This window comes from Hyla sarda, chromosome 4 (genome assembly GCF_029499605.1).
Source record: "Hyla sarda isolate aHylSar1 chromosome 4, aHylSar1.hap1, whole genome shotgun sequence".
Lineage (NCBI taxonomy): Eukaryota > Metazoa > Chordata > Amphibia > Anura > Hylidae > Hyla > Hyla sarda.
The window spans coordinates 105,096,805-105,103,911 of record NC_079192.1 but is presented as its reverse complement, the minus strand read 5'-3'; positions in this window follow the sequence as shown (position 1 = coordinate 105,103,911).

Genomic DNA, 7,107 nt, shown 5'->3' with positions numbered 1-7,107 from the left:
GGATTGTTGAATTTAATTTTTTTTACATTTTTTTTAATAGATCAATAGAAGATTTGGTTATATTATTGGCCCTACAAAAGAGGGACAAGGACTGAACTGTTGCATGACCTGCACAGCCTTGCAATATACAGTATGTAGCATGAAGCACCATATGAAGAATGGACAAATAAATACTAAATACAATGAAAAAGCAATGACCACTTGTTCTGAAAGTGTTAAATTCCGCTCACCCCTGACCACCCTGTTATTGGCTCTGTTTATTCTTGGATCAGCGATAGCCTGAAGCATCCCTGTCCGCTTAATACACACTAGCCTAATAAAACAGAAACAACATGACGCATTAGACTTTAAACATAAACCACACATGACTAAAACCAAATCATTTACTCATTCCCACTAGATCAGTGAATTATTTGCCCTGACATCAGTCAGTGCCAGTCGTGTATCGCTGATAAACCACAGCTGTCTGATGATTACTCCAAAATCTATATATTTCACACCAGAGGCATATTTCACCTCAGCGAAAGTAGCCCAATGGTTTTCATACATAGATGGATCAGCAGACATGTTCCTATGTTCATGTGTTTCTATCAAATGTTGTTTACTCCTCGTGTAACATATACCACTGGCAGATGGAGGTTTATAACACAGAGAGTCAAGGTCAAACAATGTTATTTAAACCAGACACCTCCCAGGCTATGTGCTGGTAAGCTATAGAATCACACAGCTCTTTGATGTTCCTAGTCTTTAAAGGGGTACACTATTTATGCATGTAGCAGGAGCCCAACGTCAAAGGGTTTTAGATTGAAGAGCGTTTAAATATTTAGAGCAGAATTGTTTAATTTAGTTCACTGGGTTCAGAGGACACCAGATAAACCTGTTATTTCCCCTGGAATTTCAACAAGGCATAGCAGAATTAAAAAATGAAGAATTTATGCACAGGATTTCATAGTTAGAAACTAGGATACAATACTACTTATACCATGAAATGGTAGGAGATTGATATTTGGAGGAGTTCACCTCTCATACAAAACTAAAAATTCTACTTAACTTTAAAGATATAGGGGGAGATTTATCAAAACCTGTGAAAAGGAATAATTACCCAGTTGCCCATAGCAACCTATCAGATGGCTTCTTTGATTTTGCAGAGACCTTGTTATAAAATGAAAGAAGCAAGCTGATTGGTTGCTATGGGCAACTGGGCAACTTTTCCTCTGTACAGGTTTTGATAAATCTCCCCCATAGTCCAGGATAAAAAAAAAAGGGTCTTCTGTTTATTCAGAAACAATGACACGTTTACCAAAGTGTTATGTCAAGTATTGCAACACAGTCTCAGTTATGTTAAGTTCAAACTCTCCAGTAGGACAAAATCTGAATCGGCGCTAGAAACACGCTGATACCGCCATCCCAATAGACGGCAATGTCTGCGGTGTAGATTCTGCCTAAAGAATGGGCATGCTCATTCTTTTGGCGGCTGCTTACATTCCATAGTGTGCACTGTGCAACAGAATCTCATTGCCGCACCTACATTTCTGAGTGGAATTTTGATTAGAAATGACTGATGCTATTTTGGGGGGTAAAAAAAAATAAGACTTTTTTTTTTTTCAAATCCTGAACATTCCCTTTGATGCTATTGTTGGGTCCTACAATGTGGGACTTTACCTTCTATATACTGCACTGTACCACTGTGACTAATGCCCACGAGGTATGGCATTTTGATAAATTAGGGGCAATTTTACAACACCCCCTGCTCTAAACTGCATCTATATACTCCTCATCCCTCCACAGCAGCCATTAGTATAGAGGGAGAAGATCTGCCAAGTGAACAAGATGCCTGCAGATCCAATACAGAGGTCAGTGTATTGAATGACTGTGTATAAGTGCATGTACGTGTGTGTATATGTGTATAAATGTGTAGGTCTGTCTGCAAGGAATGCGGGTTTATAAGTGTACATATATCTTTTTTTTATCTATGTCTGCTATTGTAATTGTAAGTATTAAGAAGATATGTATTAGGCTTGGGTTACATATAACGTATCTGCTTCAGATTTTCCACTCAAAATGGCCAGAAAATCCACCACATATAAAGTAGCAGCAGGGTGAATAAAATGTAAAACACTAAAAAATATGTGAGGAAGTTAACCTGTGGTGTTCATTTCAAAGCCAAAACATGTTCATTTTGGTTTGGGAAATGCAAAATATAAAATAAATCCACTGTGATGCCCATTTTATAGTGAAAACACTGCAGACCACATCAAATATTAAAGTGTACCTGTCATCAACAAAAAGTTTTTATATAACGTAGATAATACCATTATATGTATATTTGTAATATACATTGGTTAAAATTTTTTTATATTTTTGTCCCTGCAGCTATTGCATGTGTGTCTCTTTGAGGAGTCCAAATACAGGAAGTGAGGGTGGACAAGCAGGGCTCCGTGTAGTGATGACAAGCAGGGCTCTGTGCAGTGAGGCTCTGTGACATGCTATGGGCTCACACATGAGGATGACTGACAAGCCAGGAGCCTGCACAGAGCCCTGCTTGTCCTGTCCTCACTTCCTGTATTTGGACTCCTCACAAGCAATAGCTGCAGGGACAGCACTTTTTCACCCATAAATATACACATTTTTTAACCAATGTATATTACAAATATACATATAATTGTATTATCTACATTATATAAAAAGTTTTTGTTGACGACAGGTACACTTTAAGGTAAATAAGTGCAGAGTCAGCTCACCCTTCCGTAGTTTTAGTAGTGGCACAGGAAATCATCTGTTGGAAGCACAATTTATTGCTGGGCTGGATCCTAGGTAGGAATACAGGAAAGGAAGGATAGGATTTCCAGCTTCCATAAAAAACAAAAAGTTTTATTTCAATGCATTCAAAATACAAAAATGAGGTGCAAGTTAAAAGCCAAATGAAATGCTGACGCGTTTCTGTTTATCAATAACCCTTAATCATAGCGATATATTTACAGTGGAACAAGCTTCTCTATATGTAACTGTAAGTGAAGTTGTAAGCAAGGTAAAAGGCCCGCCCAGGTAGAGGGCAGAAACACATGGTCAGTAATCAACACGGTGTGGAGTTCACACCTGTGTTTCAAAACAGGTACATAAAGGAAAGGCAAAAAAAAAGGAAAATGACATCACATTAAGATTATAACAAATTATATTAGTACATGTATGAAAGGTCATTCTTAAAATTCAATCCTCATGGAAATCTGGTATCCAGGCGGAGGATCCAGAATGCCTCCCTTCTGAATACCAGTTTCTCCCAGTCTCCACCTCTACTAGGAGGTTTAACTAAGCTAAGGCTAGATAGGACCTCTAGGTCGGCATTTCAATTGGCTTTTAACTAGCACCTCTTTTTTGTACTCTATATTTTAAATGGATTGACATAAAACTTTTCGTTTTTTATGGAAGCTGGAAATCTTATCCTTCCTTTCCTGTAGACAACATCAAAACCTGCAACTTCTTGTCCAGATTTATCAATTTGTCTCAGACAAAAATGTAGCGAATTGTCCAAAACAACCAATGGCGGTGTTTTATTTGTGTGCTGCAGATTTTATAGAAATGCAGCAGTTAGTAAAACTATGCTTACTCCTGTTCTTTATGACAGTATCCTAAGGATAAGACTATAGTTTAATACTTTAGCGGATGCCCCACCATATACTCTTGTAGGCGGCAAGCACTTCAGGATGGCTGTCTATAAGACTTGACACAGTTTGATGTAATGCAGTGACATCATGGAGTCTCCCTGTGCTGAGGTAGGGAAGGCAGACTTTGCACAGGAGCCCTCTGCAGTTTGTGTGCATTATCTATCTATCTACCTATCTATCTATTTAGTTATCTTCTATCTATCTATCTATCTATCTACCTATCAATTTAGTTATCTTCTATCTATCTATCTATCTATTTATCTACCTATCAATTTAGTTATCTTCTATCTATCTATCTATCTATTTATCTACCTATCTATTTAGTTATCTTCTATCTATCTATCTATCTATCCATTTATCTTCTATCTATCTATCTATGTATCTTCTATCTATCTATCTATCTATCTATCTATCTATCTTCTATCTATCATCTATCTATCTACCTATCTATTTATTTATCTTCTATCTATTTATCTTCTATCTATCTCTCTATCTATCTATCTATCTATCTATCTATCTATCTATCTATCTATCTATCATATATCTATTTATTTATCTATCTATCTATCTTCTATCTATCTATTTATCTATCTATCTTATATCTATCTTATATCTATCATCTATCTATCTCATATCTATCTATCATCTATCTATCTAACTATGTATCATCTATCTCATATCTATCTATCTATCTATGTATCATCTATCTCCTATCTATCTATCCATCTATCTCCTACCTATCTATCTATCTATCTATCTATCTATGTATCATCTATCTCCTATCTATCTATCCATCTATCTCATATCTATCTATCTATCTATCTATCTATCTATCTATCATCTATCATGACTTGGTATTAACCCCTTAACGATGCAGGACGTATATTTACGTCCTGCGCCGGCTCCCGCGATATGAAGCGGGATCGCGCCGCGATCCCGCATCATATCGCGTCGGTCCCGGCGCTCATCAACGGCCGGGACCCGCGGCTAATTCCACACATCGCCGATCGCGGCTCAGTCGGGCTGTTCGGGACCGCCGTGGTGAAATCGCGGCGTCCCAAACAGCTTACAGGACACCAGGAGGGCCCTTACCTGCCTCCTCGGTGTCCGATCGGCGAATGACTTCTCCGTGCCTGAGATCCAGGCAGGAGCAGTCAAGCGCCGATAATGCTGATCACAGGCGTGTTATTACACACCAGTGATCAGCATAGGAGATCAGTGTGTGCAGTGTTATAGGTCCCTATGGGACCTATAACACTGCAAAAAAAATGTAAAAAAAAAAGTGTCCTAACTATAAAAATATATCATTAATTAAACCGCACGGTCAATGGCGTACACGCAAAAAAATTCCAAAGTCAAAAAAAGCGCATTTTGGTCACTTTTTATACCATTAAAAAATGAATAAAAAGTGATCAAAATGTCCGATCAAAACAAAAATCATACCGATAAACACTTCAGATCACGGCGCAAAAAATGAGTCCTCATACCGCCCTGTACGTGGAAAAATAAAAAAGTTATAGGGGTCAGAAGATGACATTTTTAAACGTATAAATTTTCCTGCATGTAGTTATGATTTTTTCCAGAAGTGCGACAAAATCAAACCTATATAAGTAGGGTATCATTTTAACCGTATGGACCTACAGAATAATGATAAGGTGTGATTTTTACCGAAATATGCACTGCGTAGAAACGGAATCCCCCAAAAGTTACAAAATGGCATTTTTTCTTCGATTTTGTCGCACAATGATTTTTTTTTCCGTTTCGCCGTGCATTTTTCTGTAAAATGACTAATGTCACTGCAAAGTAGAATTGGCGACGCAAAAAATAAGCCATAATATGGATTTTTAGGTGGAAAATTGAAAGGGTTATGATTTTTAAAAGGTAAGGAGGAAAAAACGAAAGTGAAAAAACTGAAAAACCCTGAGTCCTTAAGGGGTTAAAGACATGCTAGCTTATTATGCATATCAACTCAATTTGGCAGAGAAGGAGCAAAAGACCTTGATAGAGCCAGAAACCTATGCAGAACCTGAGTTACTCTGTACAGTGAATAAGGTTAAACTGATAGACAAGGGAAAAGACGTTCAGTAGAAATTGAAGGAACGGAGGGGAAGAAAATAACTAAAGAAAGAGTCAAGGGAATAATAAAATAAGAGAGAGAGAGAGAAGTTAAACCAGTGACCCTTGTCAGCAGTGAAAAGAAGGAGATTAGAAAATGTTTCATGCTAATTTCCATGGAGATTTCTTTAATTTATCAAAAATGACTTTCTTCTGCTTTGATTTGTGCGCCCGCCTGCCCCCTTGCCGCCTTCAGCGGGGTGGTCTTACCCGTCACGCCAGGCTGACTGTGGGTCTCCTGTGCCCCATGCTGGGCTGAAGCGTCATAAGATTACTGAAGCAGGGCTGACATCTCTATCAGCTCTGCCACAAGACTGCCCTTTTCCCTTCTGCTTCTTTTCCCATTGCGGCAGGTTTGGGATTCTTGTCACATGATGGCTTCATTGGGGCCTCGCGCTGAAGCATTTTCACCCCTCTCTTGATCCTTTCAGCTTGGCTCTTGCTACTGCCTGGCATATCAAAGAAGATTTGAGGGTCATTGAACCATGGACTGGATGTATAAAGCCATCAGCTTGCCTGGCAGCATCAAAACAACTCGATAAAACATACACATATACTATCTGCTACTGTATTTATTCTTCACATAGGAAAGAAAAAAAAATAGTCTGTGGCTGCTTTGATTGGAACCTTAAAAGAAATAAGATGGAGACATTAATCATTGCAGCAGCTCCGGCTTGTGGATTTCTTCACTATACTTCTCATAGACTAAGTCTCATTGATTTTTGTTCTGTCACAAATAAAGCTGGAAATTAAATCCCCAAATAAGACACTTTTAAGAGTGTGTGTCCCCCCCCCCCTGCACTATTTATTTGGTAATACAGAATTGCTGTATATTTCTCTATTCATTCTCTATTTTATAAATACTGTTTATAGTGGAGAAAATCTATAGTGTTTGCTTCCCAAATAAGCCCTATATAAGATGTATTGTTTTATATGGTACAGTGGTCCCTCAAGTTACAATATTAATTGGTTCTGGGACGACCATTGTATGTCAGGACCATTGTATGTTGAGACCAGAACTCGATGGAAACCTGGTATTTGGTTCTGAAGGCAACAAAATATCATCCAAAAATAGGAAAAAATTAGAATTAAAGAAAAATAAGTAGATAACTAATATAGATAAAGCAAATCCTTACAGGTAAAGTGTACAGAACATGTAATACCTTCTTGTACTGTAGGGGGCGCTACTAGACATCAGTCAGTGCATACACTTCAGTAATACAGGTGTTTTACCAGTGATTGACCATTCTGATTGGTCGTTTCTTCCAGCCATTGACACGTTTCACAGATCTGGACTGTCCGTAGCATTGTATGTTGAGTCTGGTTTCAA